The 12,575-nt window shown below is 38.2% G+C and overlaps 1 protein-coding gene across 1 annotated transcript in view; it reads left to right on the forward strand.

The window, feature by feature from the left end:
- The window catches only part of NKAIN2 (sodium/potassium transporting ATPase interacting 2), a 391,888-nt gene that overhangs the window by 73,577 nt on the left and 305,736 nt on the right, over positions 1-12,575 (forward strand). The window lies entirely within an intron of this gene.

Below are 12,575 nucleotides of genomic sequence, written 5' to 3' on the forward strand. Positions count from 1 at the left end.
GATCTTAGCCAAAAGGCCAAGAACTGATACTATTGTAGTTCACTGTAAAAGTATGCTAGTTTGGACAATGCATTTTATGTACATAGGGTAAACATAGAGTAATCCTCTTGAGAGTCCAACATCAAGATTTCCTCTCAACCACTGTTTCTTATACTAGTACTAGAGGCCCAGTGCATGAAAATCATGCACTCGGGTAGGGCGGGGGGAGGGGGGAGGGGGGAGAGGGCCCTCAGCATGGCCTGCGCCCTCTTGCAGTCCAGGAGCCCTCGGGGGATGTCTGACTGCCATGGAGGTGGGAGAGGCTCCCCCCACCGCCAATGTGCTCGCCAGCCGTGAGCCCGGCTTCTGGCTGAGCAGAGCTCCCCCTGTGGGAAGCGCACTGACCACCAGGGGGCAGCTCCAGCATTGAGCATCTGCCCCCTGGTGGTCAGTGCACATCATAGTGACCAGTTGTTCTGCCGTTTGGTCGATTTCCATATTAGCCTTTTATTATATAGGATATGCTCTATATATGGAGCTCTCACTAAGCTTCCTTTGATATATATACATTTATACATGTGTATATATGGATGCATGTACAGGGTGTGGCAGAAGTAGGTTTATAGTTGTGAGCACACAAAACAGTTTATTGTTGTATTGTTATTTAATTATTGCATTATTTTCCATATGAACAACTGTAAACCTACTTTTGCCCCACCCTGTACATACATACATATTTTTTTTAGATTTCGATTTCACAGCAGAGAAATGAAAAGCTAGCAGTGACAGCTAGGGTCCTCCATCTTCTGTAAAATAAAGTTGTGGCATAATTAAAGTTTTCTTCGATCACTGCATTCTCTCGGAGTATATGAAATGACACGCCTGCCGCTTGCATGAAACTGAATGCACGAACTGAAGTGCTTCAGAATGTGTATCACCTGCCCCTTGTCATTTAAACAAAGCATCAGAGCCAGAGGTAAAGGAATGGTTTGCCAGTGTCTGCCTGATTACCTCCATTTCTATTCACCCATTGCTTTGTGTTCGGTGATGACAAGCACTCATTGAAGCTTGAGGTGACAAACGAACCACACAAAAGCCAAAGTGTATCAGTAACAGAGGTCCAGGCTAACATTGGTGGAGCTCCCTGGTTTCAAAATTGGATTCTTCTCACATCCATAATGTCAACAAGTAAATCTATCAGTCAGTGGCTTAAATCTATATAAAATCAGAATAAGAACACTCGTTCCCACCTTTTAAAGCTGGATTAATTGGTTTCTAAATTTAAAACCTCAGGGAAAAGTCAACATAAACTGTACCTTGTTCATTGCTGCCTCTCTAACTCAAGCCCAGACTGAGACCTAATTGGTGGTTAATAAATACTAACTGAAGTAAGCTGAATAAACTAATAAACATCACTAATAAAATAACACTGCTCTAGTCAGTAGTTGTCAGCCAGGGTCAATTTCGCCTACCAGGGGATATTTGGTAATATCTGAAGACATTTTTCATTGTCACAATGAAGGAGAGGTGTGACTGCATCTAGTGGGTGAAGTACTGGGTAGCTGGTAAATATTCCACAATGCACATTAAACCTCTAACAACACAAGAATTTCCATCCTAAGATGCCAATAGTGCCAAGGTTGAGAGATCCTGCTCCAGACCTTTAAACCTTACTTATCAATTTTACAAATTTGTTTTCCTCCTGTAAAGCCAAAAAATATTGCCTTCTTAGTTTTGGATGAAGATCAATTTTATTGACTTGGCCATTAGGACACTGACAAATTATATTATTCCCTACCTACTTACCTACCTACCTATGCTTATTTCTGATCATCACTATGTGATTGGAACCAGTGACAGCAGTGGTTCTTTATATTGCAGTAACCTGGATGGCTCGTTGAGTCCTTTTCCCAGAGATTTAGATTTAGCAGGTCTAGGGTGGGGCCCAAGAATTTGCATTTCTCCCCGGACTCCTGGTTGTGCTGCTGCTGGTGGTCTAGGTACCACACTTTGAAAATCACTGATCTACAGATCCATTTCTGCACAAATATCCCAAATGACTGAGCTCTTTCCCTCTCCCAGGTCATTTTTGGTAAAGACCTTCTGCTCTCTTGATTGATAGATAGATAGATAGATAGATAGATAGATAGATAGATAGATAGATAGATGATAGATAGATACTAGTAGATAGATATACATAATCAATGTCATTATTCATGGGTTCCATATTTTCAAATTTCCCTACTTGCTAAACTGTATTTATAACCCCAAGATTAATGCTCACAGCGCTTTCATGGTAATTCATGCACATGTGCAGAGCAGCAAAATATTTGAGTCACCCACCCAATGCACACGTTCTTAGCTGAGGCTAAACAAGGGGATGCTCTGCCCTCTTGTTTCAGCTCTTACACTGTAAACAAGTGCCCTTTCCCCAGTCTATTGCCACATTCCTGTACGTGGCTGCTTTGTTTTATTTTTATTGCTGATTTTGCTGGTCAAAATGGCCCCCAAACGTAGTGCTGAAATGCTGACTAGTGTTCCTAAGCACCAGAAGGCTGTGATGCTCCTTATAGAGAAAATGTGTTTGTTATGTAAGCTTCCTTCAGGCATGAGATTTAGTGCTGTACACTGTGAGTTCAATGTTAATGGACAAAAATATATATTATATAAGGTGTTTTAAAAGGGAAATACACGTCAAATGGATTACGTTTTGACCAGAAGCTCAGAGGAACCTAATCTTATTTTTCCTGTAGAAGTAATAATTCTATACTCACTAACTTGTGTTTGCAGCAATTTCATAGAAAACTATCACAAGTAACAAGAATCCACAGTGAACAAATTTTTCTCACCATCTTCCCCACCACTGTTCCCAACTGCCCTGTGAGCTTAGAGCTTCCTTTCTTTGCATCCAAATAGCTCTTCCTATCTGCAAGACACTTTAAGCAATAAAATAACGTGCTGCAAAAATACTGCTGTGACTTTATAATGCCCTACTTGGCTGGGTTTGTATTTTATGTTCTTTCGGTTTTTCCTTTGTTAAGCATAGTGCTGGGTACTTAATGTGTGTTTACTAAATATTACTAAATAAATTAATTCAACTGTGACTATGTCATCTCTGTGCAGGGACATTGCAATGTTAGCATGGATTAATTTGCTTATTTCCTGAAACCTAATAACTCCCTGAGGAAAGAGACCACCTCACAAGTCAGCATTAAGAAAAGATAAGTTGCAGAATAACTTTTTGGGGGATAAAAGTTCAAATCCTTTACATCCTATTTTGCTGTGTGTGCATGTATGTCTATGGATCTGAATCGATTATTATGGTTCAACTGAATTAAGTGTTTTTGGACCAGTGAACCTAAGAAGGAAAATAAAAGCCCACTTATTCGCATGTCAGGAAATAAGGGAGGGAAAAAATGTCATAACACTCACTAATTATCAAACAAGGCGTCCACTTTCATTCCCTGTCCATTTCTAGATCATGGACTCTTTTGGAAACTCATGTTTGGCACCGAAGTAGAAAACTCTCACAGGTGGATATTGCTTACAGAAGCAGTCATAGCAATGGATATTCCCAGACTTTGGACAAGCCACTTGTCGGTCCCCATCTTTCACCCCCTGAAGACATTTGGAGGCATAGGCTATCATAGCATCGGCCTGAGAGGATAGATATAAGGCCGATTGCAGTAGACCTGGAAGACAGCCCAAAGCTCTATAAATGTTTAATGTTCTTTCATGTTTGCCACCAGTGCAAAATTGGTTTTTTGTGGTGTGTGTTTTTTGTTTATTTTCTGGTCCTTTTCCCTGAAGGCTTTCCTATCAAAAATTCAGAGGTGAATAGGTAGGGAGTTATCTTGCATTAGCTGATCCTCATCTAACGCTGAAGCAAAATTTTATGACTTTTCCTTATTTGAAATAGAGTTGATCCAAAACACATAACCATGGGTGTGGCTTGAGCACAAACCAGTCAGAATTGAAGCCAACCGTAGGGTGAGCAGAGTCCCAGAAGCCCTTTGCTGTGCCACGTGTGAAGTAGCAATTGCTGAGTCTTGAGAAGGGAGGGGCCTTCCGGGAAGGGGAGCCTGGCCAGAGGTGCCAAACCCAGAGAGCTTGGGGCAGTGCTGTTTACTAAGTGTTTGGAAGTATTTTAATATTCTAGCAATTAGACAGGGCTAAAGCTAACAGCATGGAGATCAACTATGAAGGCAAATTACTAAATGAGAACTTTATTCTCAGAAGTGCTAACCAGTAGAAGGCTGATTTTTATTTTTTTAAATATATTTTTATTGATGTCAGAGAGGAAGGGAGAGGGAGACAGAGATAGCAACATTAATGATGAGAGAGAATCACTGATCAGCTGCCTCCCGCACGCCCTCGACTAGGGATGGATCCTACAACCTGAACATGCACCCTGACCGGGACTGGAACCGTGACCTTCTGGTTCACAGGTTGATGCTCAACCAGTAAGCCACACCAGCCGAGTGACTTTTATTTTTTGAGATGCTATCTGAACACTAGGTTTGGCTTCTGTCTTTCCTAAAGGGAGAAATACCATCTGCAGCTGAAAATTTCCTAATACAGGCAGAAAACTATTTTACATTTTCTATCCCATCCCAAGGTTAGATATCCATGAACAGAACTTCAGAAACATTCACTACAGAATAGATCAGAGAAGGCCCATACTGTGATTTATAAGGAAGGTGAACATATTGGAATCGTCTAAGGAGCTTGTTCATCTTACCTTCCCCAGAAGATGGTGATGTGCTTCTCTCTCTCTCTCTCTCTCTCTCTCTCTCTCTCTCTCTCTCTCTTTCATGGCCTATGAGCTAGAGGGAGGGGCCATATCCACAGCACAAGGTATGAAAGCGCCAAATCCAGAATGTAAGCCTGTAAAGGAAGGAAGGGACTAGTTGCCCTGGGTCTGCGAAGCCTGGTATATGGCAAAGGCCGTTGCAAGTACTATGAGGAACTAGGAAAAGAGAAATAAAGAAACATATGAAGAAAAAATTTAAAGGCCATACTTCAGGGACTGCTTGGGTATTTTGATGAAAACTTCTTAGTTTTTACAATATATTTAAATAAAAATTTTCATTTTCTCATCCTGGTTTCCATGAAATGAATAACTATATTGCAGTAACCCAGCATTGAGCTGTACAAGGTGTAGGTGATCAGTAAATACACATTGAGTGATTAAAGCCTTGCTAACCAGGTTAAAAAATCCAAACATGAATGCTTACTGAGTAATATCCGTTAAATCTCCAAGTTAGAAATGGACTGCAATAAGGGTTGATATTCTGAAAATTATTCTCCTCACAAACATACCTGTCAGCTGATGATGTGATGTTTATACGTGTGGGCAAAGGTGGTTAGCAGGTATCTGTAATCATTCTGTCCTTTGGACCTATTGTTTTCTTAATCTGTCCATGGCAATTTGGCATGGTATGACCTTTTGAAGTCCGCGACTGTGCCTGTCTTGTTCACCAGTGCCTGACACAGAGCAGCTACTCGATAAATATTTGTTCAATGAATGAGGAGCCCTTTAACAGTTGGGAGCATATACCTCTGCAGAGCAACAGACTAAACCCATTCTGAAATCTCTTCTGCTTTCTTGCCTCTTCACATTCAAGAGTCAGAACACACAGAGGGGACTCTCTATCAAGTGAAAACCTCCCAGCGGCGACAGTCTAAGGTTAAATATGATTTTTTCAAGTTGTCTTCTAGGATTCAGAGTGCTTAGTTTCAACTCAGTGTTCCCAGAGGAAGTTCAAAGAGCAGGAAAAAACATGAAAAGACGGAGTCTATTTATAAGTTACTTTTGGTGCTGTACAGAGTCTGGTCAAAACTTGAACTCCTTGTGATCTTATGAGCCCTCCAACCTCCCTGTCCTCAAACTCACCACCCTTCTTCCTACCTGAGTCAGAGAGTGGATTTAATGGGTTCTGTTGGTTACTAATCTCTATTTAGCAATCCAGCACTTATGGTTATTTTTCTGAAACAAGAGTCTCTAGGTAAAAAGTGATTTATCTTGTTCCTTGATGCCAAACAGCCACTTCACCTCATATATACAGTTCACTGAACATCTGTGCTTCTTTATATGGGTAGAATTTACGTGTCTATTACAGAAAAGGTACTTATGTCACCTTTTCTGATACCACTGTTCCTTTTCTTATCCAAATTGAAAGTACTTAAAAACTGGAAAATACACTTCGGCATCTTTTAAATTTCTAATTATTTTCAAAATAGTCTTCAGGGCAACTGAATTCTTAGAATGACAGGTCACACAGAGTGTAAGCTTTTGTGACGCCCCTGTTCTTTTGATTTACCATAGTATCCTACACCTAATACAGTGCTGTGTGCACAGTAGATACTCAATCAATACTTGATAAATCAACAAATTAATGTCCTTTTTTGTTTCCTCTATTGCTTTTTTAGCTATAGACACAGAAGAATAAATTGGTCAGAAATAACCTTTAAAGTTTTGAAATCACAAGCAAAGCAGATTGATTTTTCAGTCCTGGAAAGATCAGATGAAGACTTTTCCAGCAGAGGGCATCTTGAGAAACACTACTTCATTTGCCCTGGCCTGAAGAGTTTTAGAGCTGTGCTTGATGGTAGCCATCACCATTGGAAAAACTGTCAAGGCATGCTAGTTGACTTCATGGCTTAGTTCCAATCACGTAGAAAAAGAGTATTTATGATGGAGGAGGATATGATTCTTCCTTCTATTGATTTTTTAAAGGTAGAACAATTTAAAAGATGCTACATTTGACAGAAATGTCAGAAACTTAGCAGAATTTTCAAATTACTTAATGAAAACCTGGAGGTTTTATCTCATGCAAAATAGGTTCTCTGGTCTATGCTTAATTGCCTAAGAACTATGCTCCTGGTCTTTCCTTATTTCCTCCTCCTCTAAAAAGTTTGATGTCTCTTCTTTTAGACCTTGATTCCTGTCAGATTGTCAATAAGATATAAAACAGAAAAGTTGAAAACAGCTGTGGCTTAGTAGAATGTCATTAGGGCTAAAAGTAATGAAATCCAGTTTTAGTTTGACTCACTTGAGCAATAGGAAAAACTTAAATAAGTTAAGGCATGTAAAATTAACATATACCTTTAAATTAACTTGTACCCATAAAGTGCTACTCAGATATTTATTAGCATCACTGCTACACAGTGGTCCAATACATGAGATACAATTGTGAAGTGATGAGAGTAATTCTTCATGTCACTTGTAGGAATACGGTTTATTTCTTTTGGAAATATCTCATGTGATTGCTCTTAATTGATGCCTATATATTAATAAGACAGTGGGTAGTGGGAAGAATTGAAATCAGAAGACCAGGTTTCTAATCTCAACTATACCTTTTGCTAGGTTTATGATATGGACAAGTCATTTTTCTTTCTAAAGATACGGACTCTTTTATAAAATGAAGACAAAATAATACTCAGAGCATTGCTGAAATATCAAATATGAAACTGAGTAATGGTTGAAAAGAATTATATTACTATAAAAAATTAAAGGAATGAGTCATCATAAAATGCCATGTGCTCACGGAGACTGGTAAGAAGTCAAGTCTCCAGCCTCACCCCACTGTCAGCACTGCATACCCAGCAAGTAGCTCCTGCCAGTTCCATCCTGAGCCCCGTGTTAGTCACACATACACAATGACTTACAGATATAGTTGTATAACAACAATAAGGACCATGTGTTATGTGCCATTATATGCCACTCAGTGAGAATTTTGTACATTATTTCATTTAATTCTCAAAACACTCCCCCTAAGTAAATGTCTTTCCCCACCTTATAAAAGAAAAAATGAAGGCCAGAAGAGGTAAAGTCAGTTTACTAAGATTAGACAATGTTTAGGCAACAGAGAAAGAAATGAAGCGCAGGATTGTTAAATCTATGATGTTACCTAGTACATTCAAGCGTAAGCACCTACATGTGCCTGCGAAGACCTAGATATTATGTCCTGGGCACAACACTGTATCACCAAATATTTCAAGAGCTATATATTTTGAATGTATAGATTTCTTCTTTACTTTGGCTTTATTATAATGATTCATTACTCTGCATAATGACTTTGAACAAGTCATAATGGTAAGGGAGTTTTATAAGCACACTTTATCAATCTCTTTACTCTTTTATTTGGCTTCCTTTAACAAAACCATGCCATAGGGTCAAAAAAAAAGTAAAATATGACCTCTGAAAAATAAATGCCCCCTGTATGAGTAAGGATTCTCCTGAGAAACAGAACTAATAGGAGATATACCTTTATGCATCTAGCTAACGCTAGGGATAGCTATGTCTGTATAACCACCTATTTATCTACCTAAAAAGAAATTGATTATAAAGAAATTGGCTCATGCAATTTTGGGGTCCAAAGTTCCAGGATGTGCAGTTGGCAAACTGGAGACCCAAGAGAGGTGATGAGTAGTTACAGTTTGCATCTGGAGGCCTGAGGACCAGAAGGGTTTATGGTGGAAGTTCCAGTGCAAATACCAGCGGACTTGAGACCCAAGAAGAACCAATGTTCCTATTTAACTCCAATGTCCCAGCTCAGTAGTCAGGCAGGAGGAGTTCCCTCCAACTCGCCTTTTTTTATTGTTTAGCTCTTCAGTTGCTCAGAGGAAGCCCAGCCACAATACGGAGGGCAATCTGCTTTACTCAGCCCTTTTTCAGATGTTACTCTCATCCAGAAACACCCTCACAGTCACACTCAGATTAATGTTTGGCCAAATATCTGGGCACCTTGTAGCTCAGTCAAGTTGATACATACAGCTAACCATCACTGCCCAGGATGTAGTGCTTGATTGCTCAGTGGAGCTCTCTGTCCATGGCGTTGAAGCCATCAGGAAGAGTGTCAGTATAGGTTTGAACTTCCTGAACTCCAGTTTGATTTCTCCAACCTCTCTCCAGAAATCCAAAGTAAGAATTTTAAGGGAACCAATGCTAAAGGCAATTTATAACTCCTCTTTGGTTTGTAATTACAAATAAAATCAATGCTAAACCATAAAGTAAGTTTAAAGAAATTATGAGAAATCTGATATTCTCATGAAGATCATTTCAGTGCTTAAAATTTAAGAGTGCCCCATTTTGCTGATGTTCCAGTATGCTTGGTCTGTCCAGTTGGTAGCCAACATTTACCTCTGTTCCCACAGAATGACCACCCAGATCCAATTCAATTCATAGGTGGTTGAAGATAAAAATCCTGCCCTAGCCCTTTTGGCTCAGTGGATAGAGCATTAGCCTATGGACTGAATCCCAGGTTCGATTCTGGTCAAGGGCACATGCTCAATCACAGGAGGCAGCTAATCAATGCTTCTCTCTCATCATTGATGTTTCTATCTCTTTTTTCCTTTCCCTTCCTCTCTGAAATCAATATATACATATATTTTTTTTAAAAAAATAGAAATTTTGGTGAAACACTTTAATCTGTCATTTGTAGAATTTTGCAGTTTTTATGAAAAATATTCCTCTCTTTAACAAATAGTGAATGCTTTATTTGAGGTTAAAAATTGGTGTATCTATAATTTCTTTATTGCTAATAAGTTCCTAACAACCTTAAAACCCACTATTTCACCTGATGTAGTGAACACATAATGTTTCATTCTAATATTCTAAAAAAGTTTTTTAAAAAGTAATAAGATCATGATGCTCATAGCTATCTCTAATATAATCCAACTTAGAAAGATAAATATCTTGGCCATAAGGGATACTTGGCATGTGACTTATAGATATGTAGAATTAAATCTCTCTCTCAAACCCTTAAGGTAATTATCCTCATTCCATTTCTAGGTAAAGCAACATCAGTGACTTTTTTCATTTGATTATTTTTTGATTACTGCCAATTTGGGGTCCCTCCAAAATTCATATGTTGAAATTTAATCTCCCCTGGGATGATATTAGGTAGTGGGGCCTGTGGAGGTGATTAGACCAAGAGGTCAGAGACCTCATCAATGAGATTAGTGCTTTTATAAAAAAGACCTCAAATAATCCTCTTGTCCCTTTTCACTGTGTGAGGACACAGCAAAATATCAACCTTCTATGAACCATAAAATGGGTCTTCCCCGGACATCAAATCTGTGAGAGCCTTGCTCTTGGACTTCCCAGCCTGTAGAACTATTTGAGATACATTTCTGTTGCATATAAGCCACCCAAACTATGGTATTCTGTTAGATTAACTCAAGCCAACTATGATCATTACTTTCATATGTAGAATGATATATGGAATGTAGAACTCTTTGGATAAGCAGTTGCTGAACTTGCATCATAACAAAATAAACATAGTTACATTTCATGCTGAAAATATTGTTTTATGCTCTATACAGGCTATCTGCATAGTATGGCTCAATCTTGTAGGGTTATACTACTTGACTTATTCATTCAGTGTGTTCAACAAATATTTATTGAGTGACTACTATATGCTAAGCCTCTAGGCTCTGCAGCTATAACAGTGAACAAAGCAGGCAAAACTTCTGCCCTCAGAAGCTTAGGTACTGGTGCAACTTTCATGGTTCTTTTTATTTACACACATCTCCAAGTGCTCCCAGTCCAGACAGAAGATACTACTAGTTTCCTGCTCTCTAGAAATTTATCTTCTTAAGCATAGAGGTTAGAGGTACTTTATCATTCCAAAGAAAACAATGCACATCTAACAATACTCTGTAAGATATGCCATATGCACCATGTAGGGGGCTAGAGGAACATTAAAAATAAATTGTAAATACTGGAATGGAATGTGAAAAGGGAAAGATAATACTAAGATAGGAAGAATATTTTTCAAGCAGAGAGTGGCTGGGGAATGAGAAAGAAACTGGAGGAAAAAAATGGTGCAATGAAATGCAGTGAGGTTTGGATAAGGTTTGTTATCTGAATTGGGTGGAAGGTCGTGGCTGACTAGTGGAGAGATTTTAGGGGAATCGTTTAAATGAAATAAAATAGTGAGTCAGAAATGTGATTTCAGTCATGTTACTTTGGCTTAATTAGAAGGGAGAAGATTTAGAAGCAGAGCTGCTGGTAAGAAATATGGTTCAGTGATTCAGGCCAGAGATTGTTAAGAACGTATAGAGATGGAAAGGGAGAAATAACTATTAGAGATATTGTCAAAATAGAATTACATGTGGGAGGAGTATGAGAACCCACGGATAACTTAGAAAGTTGCTCAACTCAGGGACGTGATAGATGGCTGCATCTCCCACAATGATGGAAATGTTACATAGAAAAAGAGAGGACTTTTAATTTTTTGAAATTTATGTGTAAGACATCATTTAGGTTTTTTATGGAAAAGTATTAGTTGTCATTATATCTTCTTATTTTTTTCTATAAGTTGTAGTGAAAATACTAAAGTACATTATACAATGATTTCATTACTTATATAGAATAACAGGAGCTGTTGACCATAACAGTGGATACTTCAGTAGGTCTAGTAAAATAATATTCATTTCTCTGGGATAATTATATAACATTTCCCTCAATATAATTCTTAAAAAGCACAATAAAGGTGGCTGTGTGATGGTTTTGACATTTACAGCATAGTGTTCCTTCTTTGGAATTTTCTTCAAGGGAATTAACTTAGAAATATTATAATTTAAATTATGCAAAGAGTTATAATAGTAATTTTTCAGCAACTAATAATAAGTATTTACTTTTTTCTAAAGTACTTATGATAGAAATCAAACATTATTCAGTGCTTTCTAATAACAATAAGCTCCAAGAGCAGCAATGGTAAAGAATGGCTCTGAATAATAATTAACAACTGTTGAGCATTGCCTGTGTACCTGTCATTGGGGTAAGTGCTTGGTCCCTGTTAATAATAGATACCATCACTATCCTTGTTGTATGGATTGGGGTACTGAGGCATAGACAGGTTATTTCGGGTGACTAGGTTTGCATTTCAACCAGCTTTTGAACCCAAAGACTTAAATCACGATGTTATAGAATACTAGGCTAGGTGCTGAAATGGGGGACAAACGAAAAGAAAAACTAGAGTTGTATACATTTCTACTTGTTTTCTCATGGAAATATTTTTATTGATCAATATAACAAGTATGTCAACTAGACAGGTGTTATTACCTCTCTTTCAAATCAGAAATTTGGCTCAGGAAGATTCATGAATTATTTAAATCAAAACTGTTTTTTAAGTGTCAGAATCAGAATTTAAGCACTCTTTGTTTTATTTTTTAATTTTTTAAATTGATTAGCTTTATTGGAAGAAGAAAGACCTGAACTACTCCTAAAGCCACGTTCTCAGAATCCATTGTGCTTAACAATTACCTGGAGAATTTCTTTAAAATAAAGGGACCTGAGTCCAAATCCCAGAATCCCAAGTCCCAGGTTATTTTGATGACAGTGGGTCTCCATCTAGCTTTTGCCAGAATAGCACCTTAGAGTTAGAACTTACATAGGCTAAGGTAAGGGGAGGAGTTGACTAAAGACACCAAAGTAAAACACCTAGGAAATGTGGTTGATGGACAGAGGTTATGCAGAGGTAAAAAAGAAAGGTGGAAAATAAACTGGGAGGAGTTTATGCAGATCCAGATTGCAAGTTTATATTCCTGTCTTAAAGTGTCTATATTCTCTGTTGGGTTTGGGAAGC

The sequence above is a fragment of the Myotis lucifugus genome, unplaced genomic scaffold (assembly GCF_000147115.1).
Source record: "Myotis lucifugus unplaced genomic scaffold, Myoluc2.0 scaffold_57, whole genome shotgun sequence".
Classification (NCBI taxonomy): Eukaryota; Metazoa; Chordata; class Mammalia; order Chiroptera; family Vespertilionidae; genus Myotis; species Myotis lucifugus.